The sequence below is a fragment of the Rousettus aegyptiacus genome, unplaced genomic scaffold (genome assembly GCF_014176215.1).
Source record: "Rousettus aegyptiacus isolate mRouAeg1 unplaced genomic scaffold, mRouAeg1.p scaffold_m13_p_2, whole genome shotgun sequence".
NCBI lineage: Eukaryota > Metazoa > Chordata > Mammalia > Chiroptera > Pteropodidae > Rousettus > Rousettus aegyptiacus.
In genome coordinates this window covers 46,308,748-46,333,153 of record NW_023416295.1, presented here as the reverse complement: position 1 = coordinate 46,333,153, position 24,406 = coordinate 46,308,748, and the positions used below count along the sequence as shown (strand labels likewise).

Below are 24,406 nucleotides of genomic sequence, written 5' to 3'. Positions count from 1 at the left end.
AGTGACAAAAATTTCTGATGTTATAATGTGAAAACTAGTTATAAGACTATAATACAATTTAAAAAAATACATTTGTATTGTTATATATGTTCAAATAAAAAAGAATATTTACCAAAAAGTGGTTATCTCTGCATGATAGAAGAAAATTTTTCTTATTTATATTTTTCTGTATTTCTAATTTTCTTTATATTGACATATATTCTTTTCAAATTTACTAAAAATGATATTTAATTCCTGCTATGGTCTGAATGTTTGTGTCCCCCCAAAATTTACATGTTGAAATCCTAATACCCAATGTGATGGTATAAGTAGGTAGAGCCTTTAGGAGGTGCTTAATTCATGAGAGTGGAGCTATCGCGAATGGGATTAGTGCCTTAGAAAAGAGGCTCCAGAAAGCTCCCTAGCCTCTTCCACCATGTGAGGACAGAGCAAGAAGGCACCAGCTATGAGCCATAAAGAGAGCCCTCACCAGAATGCAACCATGCTGGTGCCCTGATCATGGACTTCGCAGCCACCAGAACTGTGAGAAATAAACTTCTGTTATTATAAGCTACCAGCCTAAAGGGTAGCTAAATGGTAAGAAAGACAAACCCCCTTCCTTAAGAGCAACAATTTTTAAACTGTTCTAAAAGTGTATGGTATTAATTTGATTTTTTTAAAAATCAAAGACAAGAAATTACTGGTGAATGAACACATGACCAAGTCACAACAAAGAGTTTCATATTTAGGTTAGAAAATCAATCTATATAGCTATTCTTCAATTTAATCAGCAAGAATCATTTTTTAATTAGCATCTTTTCCAAAGGAAAGTTACATTTCATCAGAAAGACAAAAAGAAACATCCATGTTTTCATTATCCAGGAGCAAGCAATGTAGTGGAAAACATCAGAATCCGGTAAATTTATATAGAGCAGTCACATTCTACTGCAAAGAAGTGTTCATGAAAAGTGGAGAGATGTGGTTCCCTTCCATGTTCTGACCCCACTGCAAGGCACTTAGCCTCAGACCACGGTTACAGCATTTTCTGACAGGACCTTGGGACCAGAACTGGCAACAAAGGGAGGAGCCAAGTTTGAGAACTGAGTGAACAAAAGTGTCACTGGGTTGATCTGGGGAAACAGTAGTAAAGGCAATGCCCTCCGGCAGAACCAGAAATGACTAGGGAGAGCAAAGAAAATAGGGGAATGCCAGAAAATTAACTGAATCCTTGTTCCTCCTTGGGGAATACATGGGTTTTTTGTGTGTGTGTGTGTTTTTTAAATGTGGAGCCACAAACTACTAAAAGCCGATTTAGAGAAATTACGAAATTTGCCCGTGGTCCACGGTTGGTAAATAATTGAGCCGAGATCTGAACAAAGCATGTACTCTCCTCATGGACCAAACGCCTCTCAGCAAACAGAGAGGGAGCCAGATGTTCTTGTTCTTCCAGCTCTGTACTGCCAGAACACCAGACAGAATACTGAAGCCACAGGTGTGTCTGTCTATGGCATTCCTCTTCCAGCAATCTGAATGCCAAAATCCCAGGAGAAAACACAACTGAACAATTTCCCAACCAGGTGTCTATAAAAAAGAGAAGAAAAAGGAGGAAAACCAAGACAATTTTGGGATGTGTAACTGACATAATCAAAGACATGGTTTAAAACTCTGCTATCAAGGATCAGAGGGGCCTCCAATTTGTATAATATGTGTGTTTATGGCCTCGAAGTTGTGCAACACACAGCCTTACGAATGGATAAATAAGTTGAAATAATGCAAGAGTACATGATGGAATATTTCTCAAATATTTGCTTATTCTAAAAACATGCAACATGCAGATAAGAGAAATAGAAAAGAAACAAGGGATGACATGACTTATCTTGTCAGGGCACCTGCTGGATGCAGGTACTCTGTCATTCTGCCAAAGCAGGGAAGTGACTTTGTCCAGAGTCCTTGCAGGCCACTTTTCTGGAAGGTTAAAGGAAGTCTGAAGCTGACCAGAGCTGTCTGCATTGAGGACAAAGGCCAGGACGTCTATCCGCAGACCCCTGCAAGGATTCTCCTCACCATGGTACGAGAGGACTATGGGATAACTATGTGACAGTCCAAAAACACCGGCATCCTCCACAAGGCACGATTAGTTCCTGGACGTTCTGTCACTATCCGGGTTTTAACATTTTTCTTTTCACCTATATTTGCTTTTATTTATCAATCTTGTAGCTTTCTGAATTAATCAAGTGATAATTATATTACCTTTTTAGTTGATTTATTCCTTGTTTTTTAAAAATTATATTTAATTGCATAAGTAATAAGTACCTCATACATAATAAGACCAAAAATACAATGTCCTCCTTGACTACCAGCCCCATCCCACCACCACCATTGCCATTGGGCCAATTTCCATCCCCTCTCCCAAGGTAAAACAGTGTAATCAATAAGGCATATAGCTTTATGGACATTTTCAGTATATTTAAAAACGATATGTACCCATAAATATGTAATTATATAGTGATATCTTTTACACAAATGGTGTCATGCCATGCAACTTATTTTTCAACTTGCTTTATTCACTTAAAAATATGTCTTGGAAGTCTTTTGTTGGCAGTGTATACAATTCTACTTCATTCCTGCTAACTGCTGTATTCTTAAAACTGCTGCATAGCCTGCAGTACCATAGTTTCTTTAACCGCTCCCCACTGCTTCTAATTTTCCAATCACAAACAATGTAGTAATGCATGTTCTGGTATTTAACACTTTGGGCACATGTCCGAGTCCTTCTTTGGGACAGATGTCTTTAAGTGGGACTGCTGCAAATTATAACAGCTTCAACTAAATTATCATTCCTCCAAGACCCTACCAATTCACACCCACACCAATTGTAACTGAGCGTGTGTGGTTTCCCTCATCTTCACCACCACTGGACGTGATGGTTTTTCTAGTGATCCCACTGTTTTAGTTTTCATTTCCCTGAGTACTGGTGAGGGTGAGCGGTAGTTTTTAAATGTCTGTTTTTTCGTAGTTTCCTATGCTGTATTATATTACTTCGATGACTTTGTCTTTTCCAATTAAACCCACAGTTCATCTGGAGTTTAATTTAAATTCATATTTTGGTATGAAGAAAAACCCTAACTTTATTTTTTTCCAAACAGGAAGTCAATAATCTGTTCAGCATTTATTGAAGATTCCTTATTTTCCATAGTGATTTAAGCTTCCATCTAATATTTGTATAAATCTTCATTTTTTACAAGGGTCGGCGTCAGAACTCCCTATTTGCTTCCACTGATCTATTACTATAATAAAATTGTTTTAATTACTAAAGCTTAATTGTATGTTTAATGTCTAATAAAATAACATTGATGTTTTGTACATTTTCTTTTTGAGATGAATTGTGAAATTGACAAGTTTCTCAAGAAAATTCAATTAGTATTATTTAGGTTTTCTTTTCTTTCATTTAGTAAAGTCTTATAGTTTACATAATATAAATCTTAGACTGTTCTTGTTGAATTTCTTTCTACTCTTTTTTTTTTTTTTGATTTTTGGCTAAACACATGCATTTAAATTTATATCAAATGAGACTCCACTGCATTGCCAATTAACTACTATCCTAACAAGACAAATAAAATTATAATTTTTGCTGGATAGTCTCCAAAATTCACTCAATCGCCATTAAATTTTTGCAGCTCACAATGTTCAGTTTCCTGAATCTACATTTTGCAATTAACTTGGCCTATAAACAGATAACAGAATAACCCGCAAGAACATTACTAAAGTTCCTTGATTGTGGTGAGTGACCGGCAGAACTGCTCCAAGATATTTCCTGGCCCAAACCTCTTCTGTCCTGGGCCCTAAACCTTTTTGCAACCAAACAGCAATGCTTTTTTGCTATTTCATACACAAGGGTTATATATACAATTTCATTTGAAAGCAAACTTTCCTGGTGAAAAAAAAAAATTGTTCTGAAAATCACTGTGTTCACGGTAGGAAACTCTGAAAACAACAGGCTGTTTGTTCCAGGTTGGAACAAATTCAAGGCTGCTTGCTAAAGAAACTGCTGACTGGGCCTGCAGGAACCCCTGGGACCGATTTCCTTGCAGAGGTTCATGGTCTACAACCTATCGTGTCTCCTCAGCCTGCTAAAATGGGCTTCACCAATCACCACATGTTCTCTTAATTACCAAAATCTCAAGTTCGACCTTAATTCAGGAGTATAGAGCTTAGGCATTCTGAGTCTTCAGCAGAGTCCAGTCTTTCCTCCAGCACCTCCCAAAGGCTGGTTGCCCAAGGGCTGTGTAACCTACATATTCATCAAGGACTCTGAAGTCCTTGGATGGATGGACAGCCAGAATAACTATTTGGATCCTGTGAATTCAGTTCCAAGAAAAATCACTTTTACTCAACTAAGTATTATGCTGTTGTTTTGATTTAAGGTTATTCCAAGGGTTATGAATGAATCAATCAATGAGTGAATGAACAATCAAATTTAAAGAGAATCAATTTGCAAAGCAGAAACTATAGTTTTGTCATTATAGGCAGCTTTATTTAAAAGTCTACTAGAGAAAGAACTAATAAATTTAGCTTCATCTCAATTCAGTTAAATTCTACGCAGGCCAAACAATATAATTACCAGATATACCTCGGTGTTAGTTGGAAAGTTTAAGCCAAGTACTGCAAAATATGCATTCAACACAGAAGTTGTTCCAAATTAAGCACTATTTCTATCTTTAACAATTCAAGGTGCTAAAACTTCAAAATAAATGTTCACTACGAAGGGCTTGCTTTGTGCTTAATAAGAGTGATTTAGCCAATTTTATGCATTTTTTAAAGTTCTGGATTTTGTAACAAAGATGCAATGAAAGTTTCAGGATAGATTTACTTCACGACTTAGATCTTTACATTGAACAACTGGATTTTTGACTGTCATAAAATAACAGGTATGTGATATGACTGCTACAGAAGCTATCCATTTCTCTCACCATAGGAATAAGCCAGAATAGAAGATTTTACTGATAATTCACTATTTTTTTTTAATGTATTTCATGGCACTCCTTACTCAACTCAGAAAAAGTTATTTCCCTACACACACAAAAGTGAAAGAAAGACAGGGAAAGAGGCAGAGAGAGTAAAGGAAGCCAGTCACTTCAACAATATAAAAGATTATCTTCAGGAACACCCTACAAATTTTATGTTTAAATATAATTCTAATAATAATTATTATGATATTCTATAAGTGGTAGAATCATTAGCTAGAAGGTTTATTTCCCAAAACTTCTATAGGTGAGTGAGCCTCTGTTCTACATGTCACTTCCAGGAAACTGCGCCACATAAAGATGTGTTTCTACGCTTTCTTACAACAGTTCTGTTCTAACCCACTTATGGGGAGACTGGCGGAGACAGGAGGTGGGGGGCAGGGTGAGGGAGGGGACATTGTGCCTGTGCAATGGGCACTAGACCAAGACTGATTAAAGTTTTTATTTTTTTTTATTATGCATAGTCCTCCAGATTATTTTCTAAGAGTGATGTATAAGTTTTTAATAATGCATTATTTTACCATTAAATACTTTTATCAGGCTATAAAGAAGGAATTTTTCTCTATAGAGCAATACAAAAGTTTTATAAAGATCATTGTTATATTTTCCATTCTGTCTGAAGAAATAAGATCATTTCTGATATCTATTTGGTCTTGACATCTTCAGGCCAGGACACATAACTCATCAGAGGAAGCCCGAAGTTCTTGCTGCCCGATTTCTCCCATCCCCGAGGTGCACTTGAGTAAACCACTTACTTGTGGTTGGATGAAGGTCCAGTACAAGGGGCACATAAATCAGTAGGCATGGGGGCTTTAAGACATTTGGCATGGGAAACAGATTAGTAACTCTGTTTTATTGTAACTTTTGCTTCAGTATCTGCCAGGGGATTTCTGGAACGTGCTAAAAACAAAACTCTTCCTAGCATGTGGTAAGGGACTAGACATTTATCCAGTCATTAACATTCCCTGGCTCTGAAGGATGACAGAAACACACAAACACACTTAATCCATCATCCTGCCGGCTTCTCTAATATTTTTAGATTCCAAAAAAAAAAGAAGGCTGGAAGTTTCCCATAGAAGAAACTGAAGATATTAATGAGAGCCCTGTGGGAAGCCTTGCTCCATCTCCTCTATGGCCAAAACATCACTGAGCAAGACCTGCCAGGTGGACAAGGAACACTGCAAGACAAATTTGCTTATGTAGTGGCATAAGGCACTTTGTTTTCAAAGTTCATAAAAATTCGAAATTGGCTAACTAGGAAGCGCTGCAAAAGTGAAGTCAAGCACAACCGCATTATTTTCAAGGAATAATGATGAATGAGCAACAAAGTCAGAATCTTGACTTATGTCATGGAAAGCCCACTTAAGTTCCACAGCCTGATCAGTTGAGCAAATTTGTGAGATGCCTTAATCTGCCCCTTCTTTTTGTAGATAAGGAACTGAGACGTAGTGGCCAAACGATAGCCCCCAACACTCTTAACTAATTACGAGTTGCATGAGACAAGAACCTGGGGTTTCCCTGATATCTATGAGCCTCTCTCTGCACCCAAGGCAGAGTCGAACACTGCCTCTTTATGTGGTCCCTGCTCCTCGCACAAATGCAGTTACAGTTCCTATCATGCTGAATTTGTAATTGTTTCCATCTGTAGAAGACAGGGACAAGTTTTATCCACCTTTTGATCTCTGCTCCTAGCATAACACCTAACACAAGCTATTGTAGAAAGTAAGGCTACTGATAGCAGCTCATGTATACTGAGCCCCTAGTTCACATCAGGCCTGTGTTGCCTCAGTGCGTTACCTCATTTGGTCCCACAATATCCTTGGAGGCAAAAACTAATGCTGATCCCACTTAACAAAGTCAAAAATTGAGGCTCAGCATGGCAACAGGCTGAGTCTAGACATCTCGGGGCTCTCCGACCACTCAATCGGCATTAGTTCAGATAGTGAATAAGTGAATGAAGCTGATGTCAGGTCCCTTATTCCACTTACCCCTGTTAGCTTTTCCATTCCTTAAGTGTCTGGATTAGAAAAACGAAGTTACCAGCTCCTTTCATTCCTTCAGCACAAAGTGGAAAGTTACGCATATGGAAAGAGTAAGACTGGGGAAGCTTGTCAGAGTCTCAGTGATTGTGAGACAACTGGATCATCTTCATTTTTGTGGTTCTCAATATACTAAAATACAAATAAATGCCAAAACAGTGTTACTAAACAATAGCATATTTTAAATGTTTTGTCTTGGCAGTGTAGCCCTGTGACTACGTGTAGCCTCATTTGAGGATAATCTCTAAATGTAAACTTCCAGATCCTTCATAAATGTGAGCCTAGGACCAAAAGGTCTTCTGACTCCACCCTGTGATAAGTCCCTATTAATTCTAAATTCATTTACCCCGATCCTTTTGTGGAGTTGTGTAAAACTGTTTGCTGTTGATTCAGTAAAGCATTTATTGTACAAAGTACCTTACAGTCGCTAACTATATTGAATGATTATTTCTGCCACTGAATGTCATTGAGGCAACAAAGGAAAACACCTTTCTATCATAAAGTAATCCTCTACCCTACACCCATTTGACAAACTAGACATACAGGTGCTTATCTCAGCAGAAGCAATAAAGGCATAATGAATATGTTCAACTTCCTTCTCACTAGTACAGATGGCACAGGTGATCTCCCTGGGAAGGATTCAATGTCACAGCCACAATACACCATCCTGAGCATCGAGAGAGGTGTCATTAAAGTCAGTATATGCAGAATTTAAGTACTTTTTATTCCATGAAGAAATATCTTTGAGAGGCAATTGCTATATTGGCTCCTAGTTGATCTTGAAATTATTCAGCAATGCCAGGACTTTCTCTGCAGGTCAGTACACAATGTTTCAATTATCTTTTTATAAATTATCACTTGAAAAAGTAATCGGTTATCCACATTTTTTTCACTTTAGGTATAAACAGTTGGTGTCAAAGTAGTATCAGAAATTGTCTTATCTTAATTGTGATTAGTTGAATGAACTTGTATAAGTCAGCTATCTCTTTTCCAAAAACTGCAATATTTTCTTGAAAAATGTAACAATAATCAAGACAATTCATGATTTGTCAGCCTTTTATCTGTGTCTGCCAAAGAACTTGATGATGCCATCTGGGTCTGATATTCTCAATTCTAACTCACTTATTATAATTAACCTTCACTTCCTAAAGCAGGACAACTGAACAGTGATCCACCCACAGAGGTGCCTTTTGTATGCAAACTTTAGCAACAATTGGTGCTCAACCTATCCTTTACGAAGGAGCATCCCATCCTCAGACCAGCTATTCATTTATTCAGTAAATATAATGAGCACCTACCATGTGCTAGGCATATCAGAAACATGTTATTTTTGCTCTGAATTGAAATTGATAATACACTTTCCCATAGAAATATTGTCACTGACATTACTCGAAGACTCAGGTAAATAAGGGACCCTGCCAAGAATCCAAAACTTGGGGGTTCCCATGCTTTATAATCCCTTCTGGTTTGTGTAACTCAAATTGCTTACACAAATAGGTGCCCCCCCCACACACACACACAAAAATTATTAACCTGGGACTCCCTCCCACCATAGGTCTGGGCATTGAATCACTCACTTCATTGTTATAATGGTAGGTTTAGGTACCCGTGAAAAGGAGTTATAATTTCAATTTATATCTTAGTTTGGGGTTAAATTTATGAGCTAAGAAAATCCTTATCAACAAGCCTAGGAACTCACCTTATATAAATTTTTTAGTGTAGGGAAATACTTTCTGATTACCAAACAACAAATTTCCAAAAGGATTTTGGCACCCAATCCATCCTAAATTGGGGACTATCTGTATTGTTCTATGTATGTACCGTAGAACTCATTTATAAAGACAGTCCATTGTTCCACAAAATTTTCACTGTTCATCTTTTTAGAAACGATGCAAAAGAAACACCATGCGCATGTTGCTGTGTCTTATTCATGTTATTCATCATTACGCCTCCAAACATTACGCCTCCAAATACCTAACTCAATACATAGCTCAGAGTAGACACTCAACAAATATCATTTTTAAGTAGAAAATCTTAATTATATATTTTTCTTCAAATAACAAATGTTTGTAGAAGCTTCATAACTAACTGAGCTGAGACCTTTTATGAAGAAAGCAAAATGAGAAAGCTCTTACATAACACATGATAATATTTTCCTCAAGAAATTCTTCTGGCTTCATAATCTTGTCAGAACTGCCAATGTTCTCCTTGTGGCTCGACAACAACAATAAAAATGACACAGTCATTCATAGAACTAAAAAAATGATTTAAAAAAAAAACGAACAATCAGAAAATGACATATAAATCTCCTGAAAACAATTCAAAAACTCTCTCACTGAGGGAAAGTCTCTTTCCATCTCAAGTCTCTCTTGTCTTTGTTTCTCTCACATACACTCATGACACTGACACACATACACACATGCCAATTCCATCTGACAAGAAACAAGAAAACAGTGCGGAGCATATGGTTTAGGTCAATGTGAGCCCAATAAAATAGCCACTTCCAAAACAGGCATATGATACTGTGAAAGACAGGAGCCATTTCATGAGCCAAGCAGAAATAGAATTACTAGTTCAGTCATAAACTTAACAAGTGAGAAATTTTCATACTCGGTATAAAAACCAACATTTAAGTAATGCTATGTGCATATATTTGCCACCTATGCAAATATCTATTAAGACTGTCCAGCCAATGTGTTATATCCCCTACGCGTTAAAGGTCAACGATTACAAAATGTCATTAATCAGCAACTACACAGTCTCCATGAAGTGAACTTTACCTTTCTTGACAGTTCCATGGCATCATTTAAGTAGATTCTTTCAAAATCAAATGTTTATCATCTTTAAAAATATATATATATATATGTGTGTGTATATATGTATATGCACACATATATATATATATACACACATATATATATATTACATATGCTGATAACAAATCAAATCAAAAATCTCAAGAAACAACTGAAATGCACTATCTGAAGAGTCAACACCCTTCCTTGGAGTTTTCTGCAGGTCAGTGTTTTCAGTTTAGCTGAAAAAATACCTATGAGCTCTTCTTCTCTGTGCCAGCAAATGGATGGGTCACCAATGTCTGGTGTCCACACACAGAACCTTGACGTTCACAGAGATGTGACCTAAAAGTCTTTGTGCCAAGTTAACTGGTGTTGAGTAAATTATATTTAAGCATACCAAGGGAACTTGATACTCTTTAAATATATCCTCTGCTGAATAAGCATTGCTCAATATACCTTTTTATGTAAGTATAGAATTAAGATATCAAATTACCTTAAAGCAAAAAAAAAAAAAATGAATTTAAATCCTAAAGCACGTAATCTGAGAACTCTTTCACTGTAAATTCTGACTATATTCAGTTTACAGATGAAAGGGTAAATAAAATGTGGGTCAAATGTCCCAGTGTGCTAACTTTCATAACCATCAAGATTGGGCTTGTGTCTTACCTCCATTGGGGTTACTCTAATTTTGAATAGTAGAGGCTCCTTCTCATAGACAAAAGGCATTAAAAGAAAGCTACTGAGGTGTGACTCTAGGTCAGAGACAATTTCCAAATACAGTAGCCCCCGCTTATCCTCAGGGGATACATTTTAAGACCCCTAGTGAATGCCTGAAACTGCAGATAGTACCAAACCCTACATATACTATGTTTTTTCTGCACATATATATACCTAAGATAAAGTTTAATTAATACATTAGACACAGTAAGAGATTAACAACAATAACTAATAATAAAATAGAACAATTATAATAATATGCTATAATAAGTTATGTGGCTCTCAAAATATCTTATATTGTACTCACCCTTCTTCTTCCTGTGACAATGTGAGATGATAAAGCACTTGCTTGATGAGAAGAAGTGAGGTAAATGAGACATTATTAAGTAAAATAAGGGTTACTTGAACACAAGCACTGTGATACCACAACACCAGATCTGACAACCCCGATGGCTACTAAGTGGCTAAGGAGCAGACTCTGATTTGCCTCTCTGGCCAACAAAGCAGGTATCGCGAGATTTCATTATGCTACTCAGAACAGGCACAAAACCTAAAACTTATGGATTGTTTCTTAATGAACTTTTCCATTTAATATTTTCAGATGGTGGTTGGCCCCGGGTAACTGAAACCGTGAAAAGCAGATCCACAGCTAAGGTGGAGACTACTGTAACAGTCAGAACTAACTCACTGCCCCAATTGGCAGAGAACACCCACTCTGAGTGTCACCACGTTTCACCTGTGGTGGAAAAGGAACCCAGCTGAGAGAGATCAAGGAGGCTCAATGCCCAGGTGTTCACTCTCTCACTGCAAGATAGGCTTTCTGGAGGCAGTCACATTCTTAGACAGCTCCACTTAAAGCTTCCTCTTCAGCCGCTGTCGGATTATTTCCTTATGAACTCTTACTCCATCATTTCACCCAGTCCCTTGGGAAGGTAATAATCCCTGCAGAACGCCCATCTTCTCCATTCTCTCTGGACCATACTTCATGATTCCCCCCACCCCCCATCTCCACCTCTAAGGTTTTCACTGGATCTTCATTTTTACTTCTGCTCTGGGATAATTTCTAACCAGGAACCTTTAAGAACTGACAACAATGCTCCAAAGCATGCAGCTGCAAACATATTTTCGATATTCATCAGCTCTAGAACCAACTCCAGAAATGTAATGGAATTCTCTAAAATACATGCTTGTATTTCTTGTTTACATGAAGAAAAATTGAATGAGTGATGCTAGGAACTGAATTGTGTCTTCCCAAAATTCATATGTGTGAATGATAACCCCAAATGTGATGGGATTTGAAGATGGGGCCTTTAGAAAATAATTAGGTTTAGATGAGGTCATTAGAATAGGGCCCTCATGATGGAATGAATGTTTTTATAAGAGATATGAGAGATATTCTCTCTCTCTCCCTCTTCCCCCTACCCTTCCTGCTCACCCCCTTCCGCCCTCGTCTCCCCATACCCCCCCCCACCCACCACCACTACCCCCATGTGAGGACACAGCAAGCCAGGAAGAAAGCTCTCACCAGAACCTGACCATGCTGGCACTCTGATCTCAGACTTCCAGCCTCCAGAACTGAGAAAATATATTTCTATTACTTAAGCTTCCCAGTCTATAGTATTTTGTTATGGACCCCAAGCTGGTTAAATGCAAGTTACTTTGATTAATTGTCCTTAAAATTCTTTCTAGCTCCAAATTCTTTGAATCAAAATGTCATTCATAAAAATATGCTTATATTAGTGTGGATAGATGATGGGTGAGGGTGTTAAGGATGGGGAAGGGAACTGTTAGAGTCAGAGATTCAAAAAATAATGAAGTAAATGACAAACTATCAAAACTTTCAAAAAACAGGAGAGCCCCGACCTGAGACTTATCAGATGCAAATTCTATCTTGACCTCCATGAATATGAGTTATCACTATTGCCATTTTCTCTAACTGGACAACTTTTGATGCTTCAGTCCTGGAATATAAGTGGTACCTTACCTAAATGTACAATATTGATAAACTTAACTAAATTGGGAAAACTGTTCAGGATATGGTATAAAATTGAGTTTTCTCAAACATGTGTAAGTCAGAGTGCTAATTAGGTAAGCTATGAAGATTGACAAAGAGTTAGTAATGGCTCAACAGGATAGTAATATCAGCTTGGAATGATGAATAGTAGATTGCTGTGATGTCAAGAGATGGTGTTTGAACTTAATGCCTTTACATGCTAGGGCTAGTTTCTCAGCTGTTCTGGAAGTTTTCCCTGTCTCTCTTCTTGGCCTCACCGTATATACAGACCCACACATATACACCATCCATCACATTCTAAACTATTTACACATAAAAATATCTGGGTCTATAGAGATAGAAAGTAGATATTGATTGCTTAGAGCCAGGGTGGGGGTGGGGGGAGTGTATAATGAGGCGAATAGGGGATGATAGCTAAAAGGTAGAGGGTTTCTTTTAGATGTGATGACCTGTTCTAAAATTGACTCTGGTAATGGTTGCACGTATCTGTGAATATACTAAAAACCAATGAATCGTATAGTTTAAATGGGTTAATTGTATCATGCACGATTCTATTTTTAAATTAAACTCAATAAAGCTGTTTTGAAATAAATATATATCGGAGTTAAACCTAAATGTCCTCTCTTGAGGACAGTCAATAAAAGAGAAGAGAGGGTACGAAAGGAGTAACAGAGCTGAAGTCATCCCTTGTGGCCTAGACTTGACAATAAGAAAACAGAATCATGGCTATGGTCCACAGGTTGGTTTCCCCGGTGAACCACCCTCTTTGGAGGGCCAGATCACAGCATCGGGACCAGAGAAATTTCTTCCACTTTATGAAGAATAAAAAAAAAATTCTTTGCCCATCCGACCTCCCCCCACAACATCCTCTTCCCTCCACCGTCCAATGCTCCTCCCTGACCCCCAGACAACTGAGTGATTTGTCAAAGCCTCACTTAGGAAGAATTTGATTAGCATAAAGGCTCATAAGGTGGAAGAAGAGGAGTGTATCTTGTCTCAGAAGCCTGGCGACATCAGTCAGGCTGCAGGGCTCTGGGCTGGCCTCTCCAGCAGGGACACATTAACATGCAGATCTGGCACGGTGGTTTCCCCTCGTCCTCGCAACACACCTCCTGCCTGATTCCTGTCCAAAATCCTAATTAATAGGAATCTATATTTTCACACAGCTCTGGCAGTTTGAATATGCAAGTGCCTCTTCAATGCTCCAAAGAAGCCAAGCACCCTTTCAGAGCACATGGCTCTATACAAGGGCTCCTGAAATGCAGACACTGCTTCGCTGTCACCATCCTAGAAGCGTGGCAGCTGCACTCCCCAAAGCCAGCAAAGTGAGTCCTGGGCACAGAAGACATGCCTCAGCTCCCATCCACCATCTGCCTGGTTGGTGAGTACGCAGCCTCAGCACAGACAGACAGCTGCCCCTGACAATGGGGAAAACAGCAGCACTTCCTCGGCGCCTTTGGCGACAAGAAAAAAAAAATGTCTGCAGAAAGAATATGTAAAATTGCTGCAAATTTTGGATGCAACTGCTATTATGTCTCCTCACAGCTAAATGATCACACTCAGTAGGATGAGTTCTGTTTAGCAACTGTAACAATTAGGCACATTTATACAGAATAAGACACTAACAAGGCTTAAAGACTATTGTCCTGGACAGAGTCCCTCTCATATGCGCTACTATAATAAATGATACCTTAAAAAAAAAACCTTCTCTTAAGTAAAATGACTGGCACTAATTACTTTGTTGTGAGTACAAATAAAAATTACTTTCTTCAAAAATTCTCTCTAAATAAATCACTCTCGTCAGAAAGATGTACTCAATTAATTCTTTATTAAGGGTGTTGTAAAATCTAAGTGATTGTTCTTGGATACTACATAATAAAGTTAGGCAGTGCCAGGAAAACATTTATCACTTAGCTAACTAATTAGAGTATTTACTTAGAAAAAGTCTTAAAAGTTAAAAAGAAGAAGAAGAAGAGACTCGAGGATTATTTATAGTAGTCAAGTCTCTGAAGAACATGAAAAATACACACAAATATAAGAAAGAATATTTTTCTTTTAAGGAAAAAAGCACCCAGCTTTTCAAATATGACTTATTTGGGTCCCCACACAGTTCTCGCTCAGCTGCCCAAGCTCAAGGGTGCCCTTCCTGGTCACCCTCATGATTTCATCAATATCAGCTGCTTCAGTGATGTTCACACAGTTGTGAATTTTAATTCTTTAGGGAAAGGCACTTTCTGGAAGATATGGCATTTAATCCAAAATTGAAAACTTTGGGGTGATCGCTCTGTTACAAATCTACCTGCATCTGTTAGAATTATGTTCAGTTGGGAGTAAAAAGAAGCCCTTTAGGATTCACATCTAACAATGGCTCGAACAAGACAGAAGCTTATTTCTCTTGCATGTAAAAAAATATGGAAGTGGAAATCCAGAACTGGTTTGGTGGCTTTATGTCACTGGCTGGGAGCCAGCCTCCCTCTATTGGGCTGCTATAATATCCTCAACATTGGCCATTTCATACTACAAGATGGCTGCTCAAACTCCCAGCCCTCTTTTCCACATTCCAGCCAGCCAAAGGAGGAACAGAAGAAGAACACAATCACTTCCTTTAAGGACACCTCCTGGAAGCTGCACACAAAACTCCACAACATCCCAATGACCAGACTTATGGCCCTAGTAATTGTAAGAGGGGCCGGAAAATGCCATCTTTATTCCAGGCATCCATGTGCCTAGCTATTACATAGGAAGGAGGAAAGAATAGATATTGAGAAACAAATACCTGCCCCTCTCAAAGCATCTGAGAAGCAAATTGCTACTAAGAGTGGGGTCCAGCCCTGCAATAACCTTTGGTTTTCTTATTATTGCTGGACATGTGGCCTAGCAGAATTCGAAGGGTAAGGGCCACCTGTAGTCAACACGCTAACTGCTGTGTCTGCCAGACCAGAGAGCAGCAAACTGATTGTTAAGGACTGGATAGTAAGTATCTTAGGCTCTGCAGGCCATACAATCTCTGCTTCAACAATTCAACTCTGCCCTCGTAGCACAAAAGGCATCCATAAATCCTACATAAACAAATGCACACAGCTCTGTTCCAATGAAACTTTGCCTAAACAATTTCAGTAACTGCTCCAGACCACTGGTCTCCTTGCAGTTATCAATCATGTACCACTACCAAAAAATGAAATGTTTGGGCATGTCCCCATTTGTTTATGTTCATTTATAAAACATATATACATATAATATATATATTACTGTATGAACATAGTATGTACAGAGCTGAAGTCACACACAAAATAGAAATTAAAAGGGGAGGTTTAAAATATATAAATAGAACTGCCTCATATTTTCTTCCCATGCCCCGAATGACTGTCTTGTATACAGCACGTAGGGACAGCTGCACTAGTCACTGGTTGCCAGCATGGATGCTGTTTGTTGAACACTGTGTGCCAACATTCTGTCTGGCCCGCAGAATAAAATGACTAATTAACCACGGCCCTGCCCTCTGGGAGCTGGGATCCTAGCAAAGGGGAGAGATGTTTTGATGGACACTGGGATGCACTGTCCAGATTCTCCCTCCACAAAGGACTGTTGCCCCAAATGTTAGGAGTGCTGTGAGCAGATAGCATTCGGCTCCCTATGGACAGCTTAGCTGTAGCAAGTTCCCACCCAAGGTCACACTCCTGTCTAATGACTGATCCCCGTGGGGATGTAAAGGTCCTCATGCCCCAACTTGGGAGAACTCTGTCTCCAGCGCTCCCCCTGGGGTCAGCTTGTCTCACACCTCGACCTCTCCCCCATGCCCACTTCCTGCTTCCTCTCCCATTTTTTTCCTTCATGCTTCCTCTCCCAAGGAGGCTCACCCCATGAAAGATATTTCACAGTAAGTGCAATAAAGTGTTTCTTTCAAATGCATTCTGTTGGAATTCAGGGAGGGACACAGGTAAAGGGGTGTTCATGGAGGTCTGGGGCACCTGGGTCTATACATACTGGGGGTGAGAAGGAGGGAAAGCAGGGAGAATGCTTATGGCAGAAGGAAGTTCATTTTTTAAAAACTTCTTGAGAAGTTTAACCTCAAATTGAGTCTTAAAATTCTTTGATGAAAGTTTGCCAGAGTGGGAAGAGAAAGAGAAGAGCATTCCAGGCAAAGGAGGGAGTGTAAGCAACAACGGACACAATTGAATGACACACTTGGAGAACCTGCACATTTATGATATGTCTAGACCACAAATATGTTCAACTGATGGTGTTTCTAATGACATTCTAATGAGTTTGGGCTGTTGGTTCTTGATTCTAACAGTATGTTCCCTGGACCAGTAACAATAGCATTACCTAAGAGCTTATTAGAACAACAGAAGCTCAAATCCTGCCCCAGACCTACTGAACCGGAATCTGCATTTTTAACAAGCTCCCAGGCAATTCATGGTCAAGTAATATAATCTAAGTAGTGGTTCTAGACCACTGGCACCCAAGGTGTTATGTACAAAACAGTCCACTGGGGGAATGGGGAAAAAAAAGAAAAATATCTGTTGTTGTTAATCTTATCTTTTAAGTCTATGTTTACATATTTGGATTCTATGTAATGTATCAGTACATTACCTGCATATAATTTAAATAAACAAATACGTAAGTTGGGGATGCATGCTCAGAAATGTTTGGAGACCTTGACTGTGGGCAACAGGAAGAGACACTGAAGGCTTTTGGGCTGAGAGGGTCATGATCAGATTTACAGTTCAACAGATCATCCTGGCAGTGGTGTGACAAGTTGATTGGAGAAGGACAAAACAGGTGGTAGGAAGATCGGTTAGGTTTTTTTAATTTGCATGTCTATATGGCCAGAAACTTTTTTTAAGACGATTTTTTTTAGAGCAGGTTTTAGGTGCACAACAAAATTATGAGGAAGGTACAGAGATTTTCCATATACTCCCTGTTTCACATGAACAACTTCCCCCATTATCAACATCACTTACCAGAGTGGTTCATTTGTTACCACTGATGAGCCTACCTTGACATATCATTATTACCCAGAGTCCATAGCTTACGTTAGGGTTCACTCTTGGTGCACATTCTATAGGTTTGGACAAATTTCTAATGACATGTATCCATCATTATAATATCATACAGTGTATTTTCACTGCCCTAAAAATCCTGTGTTCTGCCTATTTATCCCTCACCCCACTCTCACCCCCTAACAACCACTTATCTTTTTACTATCTCCATAATTTTGCTTTTTCCAGAATGTCATAGTTGGAATCATCTAGTATATAGACTTTTCAGATTGACTTGTTTCACTTAGTAATATGCATTTAAGTTTCTTCCATGTCTTTTAATGGCTTGAGTTCATTTCTTTTTAGCACTGAATAATATTCCATTGTATGAATATACAACATTTTATTAATCCATTCACCTGCTGAAGGATATCTTGACCACTTTCAAGTTTGGGCAACTATGAATAAAACTGCTGTAAACATTTGTGTGCAGGTTTTTGTGTGGTCATGATTTTTCAACTCTGAGTAAACACCAAGGAGCACAGCTGCCGGGTCACATGATAAGAGTTTGTTTATCAAACTGTCCTCCTAAGTAACAGTGTATGAAAGTTCCTGTTGGTCTACATTTTTGCCAGCATTTGGTACTGTCAGTGTTCCAGATTTTGACATTCTAGTAGGTGTGAAATGCTATCTTATTGTTGTTTTAATTTGCATTTCCCTGATAACACATGATTTGGAAGATCTTTTAATATGCTTATTTGCCATCTGTATATCTTCTTTGGTGAGGTGTCTATTAAAGTCTTCACCCACTTTTTAATTGGATTGTTTGTTTTCTTACTGTCAGCTTATAAGAGTTTTTTGCATGTTTTAGATAACAAGTCCTTTATCAGATGTGTCTTTTACAAATATTTTCTCCCAGTCTGTGGCTTGTCTTCTCATTCCCTTGACATTTTCTTTCACAGAGAAGTTTTTAACTTAATGAAGTCAGCTTATCAATTTTTTTTCATAGATAATGCCTTTGGTATTGGATCTAAAAAGTCATTACCGTACTCAAGGCCATTTGGTTTTCTTCAATGTTATTTTCTAAGGTTTTTATAATTTTGCATTTTATATTTAGATCTCTGATCCATTTTGTTAATTTTTGTGAAAGATGTAAAGTCTGTGTCCAGATTCACTTTTTTGCATATAGATGTTGAGTTGTTCCGGCATCATTTATTGAATAGATTATCTTTACTCCATTTTATTACCTTTGCTCCTACATTTTTAAGGGGTCTATTTCTGGGCTCTCAATTATATCACATTGATCAATTTGTCTGTTCTTTCACCAATACCACATTTCTTGATTATTATAGCTTTAGAGTAAGTCTTGAAGTTGGATAGTATCATTCCTCCAACTTTGAATTTCTTCAATGTCATGTTGGCTATTCTGAGTCATTGCCTTTTCATATAATCTTTAGAATTAGTTGATCGATATCTATAAAATAACTTGCTAGGATTTTGATTGGGATTGATTAAATCTATAGATCAAGTTGGGAAAAATTAATATGTCTGGCAGTATCAAGTCTTCCCAGACATAAACATAAGACATTGCTTCATTCATTTAAATAAATAGTTCTTTGATTTCATTCATCAGAGTTTTATAGTTTTTCTTATAGAGGTCTCGAACATATTTTGTTAGATTTATAACTAAATATTTCATTTTGAGAAGTGCTAATGAAAATGTTATTGTGTTCTTATTTTAAATTCCATTGTTCATTGCTGGTATATAGGAAAGTGATTGACTTTTGTGTATTAACTTTGCATCCTGAAGCTTTGCTATAGCCACTTGTTAGTTCCTGTAGTTTTTTGTCAACTCTTTAGACATAACCATCTACGCAGAAAATCATATCATCTGAAAACAAAGACTATTTCATTTGTTCCTTTCAAATTGTATACCTTGGTTTCCCTCGCTCATCTTATTGCATTATAAAAGACTTTCAGTATGATATTGAAAAGTTATGGTAAGAGAGAACATCCTTGCTTTGTACCTAATCTTAGTGAGAAAACTTTAAGTTTCTCACTGTTAAGTCTAATGTTAGTAGTGACTTTTTTTGTTGGTTTTTTTAATCAGGTTGAGAAAGTTCCCCTTCTATTGCTAGTTTACTGAGACCTGTTAGGTTCTTCCATACAACGACTAGATTTGAAATCAAGAGAAAGAAAGCTTCAGACTCTCAATGTTATTTGAAGAGAGTAGGCTCCCTCAGCTGAACCTTTAATCAAGACCTAGTCTCCCATGGGAGCTGCAGGAGCTCTTTCAAGTGTACTGGATCATAGCAAGATACCAGGTTATTTTTGGAAATCTGCCACAAAACTTTGATTTGTCTATTAAAGAGTCAAGGACAAAGCACTGACCTAAACGGTTCACCCATCATTGCTGTGTGTTTTTGCACCACAACCTCACTTTCTCTCTTCTCCCTTCTCCCATCTCCTGCAGGTTATTCCTGACCTAAGAGAGTTCTTTGACCTTCCTTTGCCATAGTTCAACAACTGCCATGGGCAGCCAGAACCACTCCACGAAGCAGCCTAGAACATAAACCTCTTTCCCTAGTTCCTCCCTCTTGGTAGAAGCTCAGACAGGTTCAAGGATGAATGCACTCTCATCACTTAGATTAAGGAGACCAGGGCACTGTGTTTCTTACCAATTTCCTGCCCTATCCCACATACCAGCTTCCACACAGTGCTTTTGAATATTCTAAACAACCCTAAGCTAAAAAGTCAAAGATTAAATCTAAGTCAGGGGTGATAAGTAGTATGCTTCAAACACCCACAGACTGGAATGGATACCAGCCTGGCTGAGGTAGGGCCTGGCAGCCTCCTTTTAAGATAGGCATAAATCCTTTGGCTGCTGTCTAGTGGGACTATCTGGGGAGTCTCAGGAAGGGACCTGAGAGGCGTAGCACAGGGGGCTCAGGAGAGGACTGTTTACCAGAAGGTGAGCACATATTTCAATATTGTAGCAACCAGGACAGCCATTTTGGCGTGTATCAGTTAAATGAAGGGACTACATAGATAGATAATATTTGGCTGTTTCATTAAAGTTTCTCCCCATTTTCTGTCTGTTCTTATCCATGAGACAGTGGGTGCCCCAGACCACAGCCTACTGGGGGCTTTACCCCTGAAGAGATTACTAAAGAAACTAAATATATACATACCTGCAGAAGTTGTCTTAGAAGTATTATCTGAGCAAAAATAGAACTATCTTAAAACTTATGATACAATCCTAACCATTCTCTACAGATCTTGGCTCTCCAGCTAGCACTGAATAAATGTACATTTTTTCATTCTAATTGTTTTCAGACCACTGACTAGAATTACAGCATGAAAAGGCCGCTGTCATGTTCAGTATACATTTTTAATAGACATCTTTAAACATTTAGACAAAATATTATTTTTAAATGGCAAATCTTTAACTGGTAAATGCAATTATCTAACTTTAAAGAAAAAAAAAAAAAAAGAAACCCTGACAATCAAAATATTCTGTCACTGCTTTACCGACGCACCTAAAATATCTTTTTAGCAAATAAAATGATTCTTTATTTTATGCTTTTAAAAATGCATTAGGGTAATTGCTCTGCAACAAATCACCTTCTCTGCTCTGAGCTTGGCTGCCACATCCTTCACGTGCCCATCAATTGTACGTATTGTCATGATCTCTTGATGATCACCCAGGGTGAGTCCCCCAACAGAATGTTTATAAGAGTATTCAGTTGAGCAATCTGCAAAATAATTATATTTCAATGGAGATATTATGCTGTGAAAAAAATCTATTATATGTCAAGTGCTAAATGAAGCAGTTATAGAACCAAGACACATTTATTGGTGCTTTTAATCAAAGCAAATAACTTTTGCAAGCTGATCATTTCATTGTTTTCTTGTGATTTTAATTTGCTTCTTCAATAACAAAAATATACTTTTCAACCAGCAGTCGTCACTTCATTTCTGAGTGAACAGAACTCACCAGATTTTTTTTAACATTCTTGATTTACCATATCCACATGATTGGAATCTATTTTCCCAAAGTCCTATCACAAAAAATATATATATATATATCCAGAAGCTAGTCTCCTTACAAAGGTTGTCCAGAGGTCCACATTTTCCCTAAGTCCAAAGAGAGACTAAGGGACCCTTAACCTTATCTGTTGGTGGCAAAAGGGTTGAAGAACTTTTGCTCTAATGCATTTTATTTGTTCCTTTGTAAAGTTTAAAGTTTAAAGCAGAGGAGTCTCTTTGTAGGCTTCAAGTTGAATGAAAACCTGCTCTGTTTCAATGTGCTAGTCATCACCACCACAACAGTGAAAACCTCCAGCTTACATCTCAGCACTGAGTTTCAAACCATATACTTGGATTTTCAGAAATTTTTGAGTATATAAAGAAATCACTCTTTTAAACCTCACGATGAAATATAAAGTCATGAACTTTCATCACACTTTGGCAAGGTTCACCACAAACACTTTGACCTAAAGTATTGGTGAATTTCTCATGAGAATAATAGTCCACATTTCCTGAAGGCTCACTGTGTGCCAGGTTGTATTTTAAGTCCTTTATAAGTATCCGCTCCTGTAATACAACAATCCTATGAAGTAAAGCCTATGATTAGCCCAATATACAGATGAAGAAACTAAGGCTAGAAAGATTAACTTGCCCAGTGATCCAGCCAATTTCCCTAGCTGACCCCTGTTGACATGCAACAGATGTTGATGGACAGCATGAAACCTACTTAAGAAAGCCTTTTATGTAAAACCATTTCAAGTTCTCACCTATATCTCAGTGGCCCACCACACGTGAATGCTGGTCAAAGTCACTTGGACAACAAAGTCAAACACATAACAAAGACATAGGGAACCAGAAATCCAGTGTCTCCAGGCCCCCTTTATGGCTCGATAAGCCCCAGCCCAGGAAAGTTTGGGATCACTTTCCTGCCTTCAATCTTATTTGCAGAAAAGATCCATTTACAATCCCATGTAAACCTCATGGTAGGATTTCCTGTTCTAATATCTGCCTGTTTTCCAAGCAAGAAGTGTGACTAATCACAGCATTGGGATTAGAGGAGCCCATAGAGGGCTCTTAGCCTGGATCTGATTATACTCTACCCTCCTTCAGCACCAACAACCCAGGGGCCACCGGGAGGATGCTCCAGCTCCACTTCACCCAAAACTGGCACAGCACACCTTAGAAACAAGAGACTGCATTTTCCATCTTCTGGCCACCTCACGATAAAGCCGCTGACTCTGCTGTTTATTCTACCCTCTCCACCTCCTGTTCCGCCCTCCAACCTTCTTGCTCTGCTCACTTATCATTAAGCCTGTACCGTCTAAAAGGGACTAATTATTTCAGCCGACATGCCAGTGTTCAGTGCAGATATTAGGAAAGAGAGTGCTGACAAGAGGCTTTTCCAGAACAAAGAAAGTCAAATAGAAGCTGGCCCCTGAAGGAGAAAGTCATCTTGGGAATTGCAGTGAGGTGCGTGTGAGAGTTGTGTGTGAGAGAACATGTGTGCATGTGTGCTTGTGAGAGAGTGTGGTATGTATGTGTGTGTGCACGCAGTGGTATGTACAGTGTTCGTGTGTGTTACTGTCTGTGCACACGTGCCCATGAATGACATGCACATGCATAAAGTCTGGGGAGAAAGAGTCAGAGAATGTAACCAGTAATCTGATCTTACCATTCTAAGGAAAAATGAAGGGGAAAATCACACTGTTCGAAACTGAAGATACCATCTTTTGCTGGAGAAATCACTAAAGTTTAGATCAAGAATTTTCCTCTTAGGATCACAAGAGTTGGGTCTCTTTATAACTGTAATATTGAGCACTGATATGAATGCACGAATCCCAACATACACTCTATGAAATATATATTATTATCTCTATTTTACAGATAAAGAAACTAGGATTCAGAGAGGTTAGATCATTTCCTCAAATTGGGCAGTGTGAAGACAGAGTTGGTGCTCTAAGCTTGTTGACAACAGCGTATCTTACTCCTAAAATTAAAGACACTGTTGTGCATTAATTACTCCCTTTTCAGCCCTGGATTCAAATGCTCACATCCATTTTCACAGCAGAGTGGAGTCCTGGGCCAGAGGTTTTCAGATATCAGTGAGCAAAAAAGTCACTTAGGGAGCTTGTTAAAATACTGATTCTTGGCTACGTATTAGTGATTCTGATTCCCCTTGTCTGTGGCAGGTCCTAGGAATCTGCATTTTCAACTAGCATGCCAGCTGATTTTGATGCAAGGGGAGCAAAGACCCTGTTCTAATCCAGAGCCCAGGATGGGTGTTGAAATAACTGAGCTGTTTCTGTCTTTATTAAGCACTCACCACTACTAGCACACTCTCACCGTCATTCCCGTCCTTCTCCCCTCCTTCCTCACCATATTTCCACCTGTAAGTCTCCAACTCTAGGAAAGAAACCTACTTAGAGCTTTCACAATTAACAAATTTCAGCACATATTTTGCATAGTCAAATAAGTTTTTAAGCCTTGGACATTAGGTTTCCAGGAGCAGAGGACAATGACACCTACTAGAGTGACATAATGAAGAATGCAGATGCACTTGACAGAAAAAACAAAAAAAAACAAAAAACAGGAAATTGCACTGTTGTCTGTCTCACTTGCATGAGCGGGATTTTAATCTATGGAAATAACCGAGTGGCCACACAGAGAGGCCACTGCCACTGAAAAAATTTTACTTAAATCTTTCTTAAGTACTTAAATGTCCCCAGAAAAGGGGACATACCATGCCACACAGGGACCACATGGGGAAGTGCCACGGTTTGGTCAGGAAGCAGAGGGAGGAGTGAAGGGAAAACCCAGGCCAGAG

At 38.5% G+C, this 24,406-nt stretch overlaps 1 long non-coding RNA gene across 2 annotated transcripts in view; it reads right to left on the bottom strand.

The window, feature by feature from the left end:
- LOC107505099 overlaps positions 1–24,406 on the bottom strand; it is a 48,535-nt gene that overhangs the window by 15,262 nt on the left and 8,867 nt on the right. Inside the window, exons 4-7 of one of the 2 annotated variants that reach the window (XR_001595630.2) lie at positions 21,178–21,308; positions 9,178–9,296; positions 6,992–7,174; positions 1,294–1,560 (exon numbers count right to left, since the gene is read on the bottom strand). This is a non-coding gene — a long non-coding RNA (uncharacterized LOC107505099). Of the gene's footprint in view, positions 1–1,293; positions 1,561–6,991; positions 7,175–9,177; positions 9,297–21,177; positions 21,309–24,406 lie in introns of those variants that run through there. The other variant, XR_001595631.2, reaches the window with a different exon arrangement.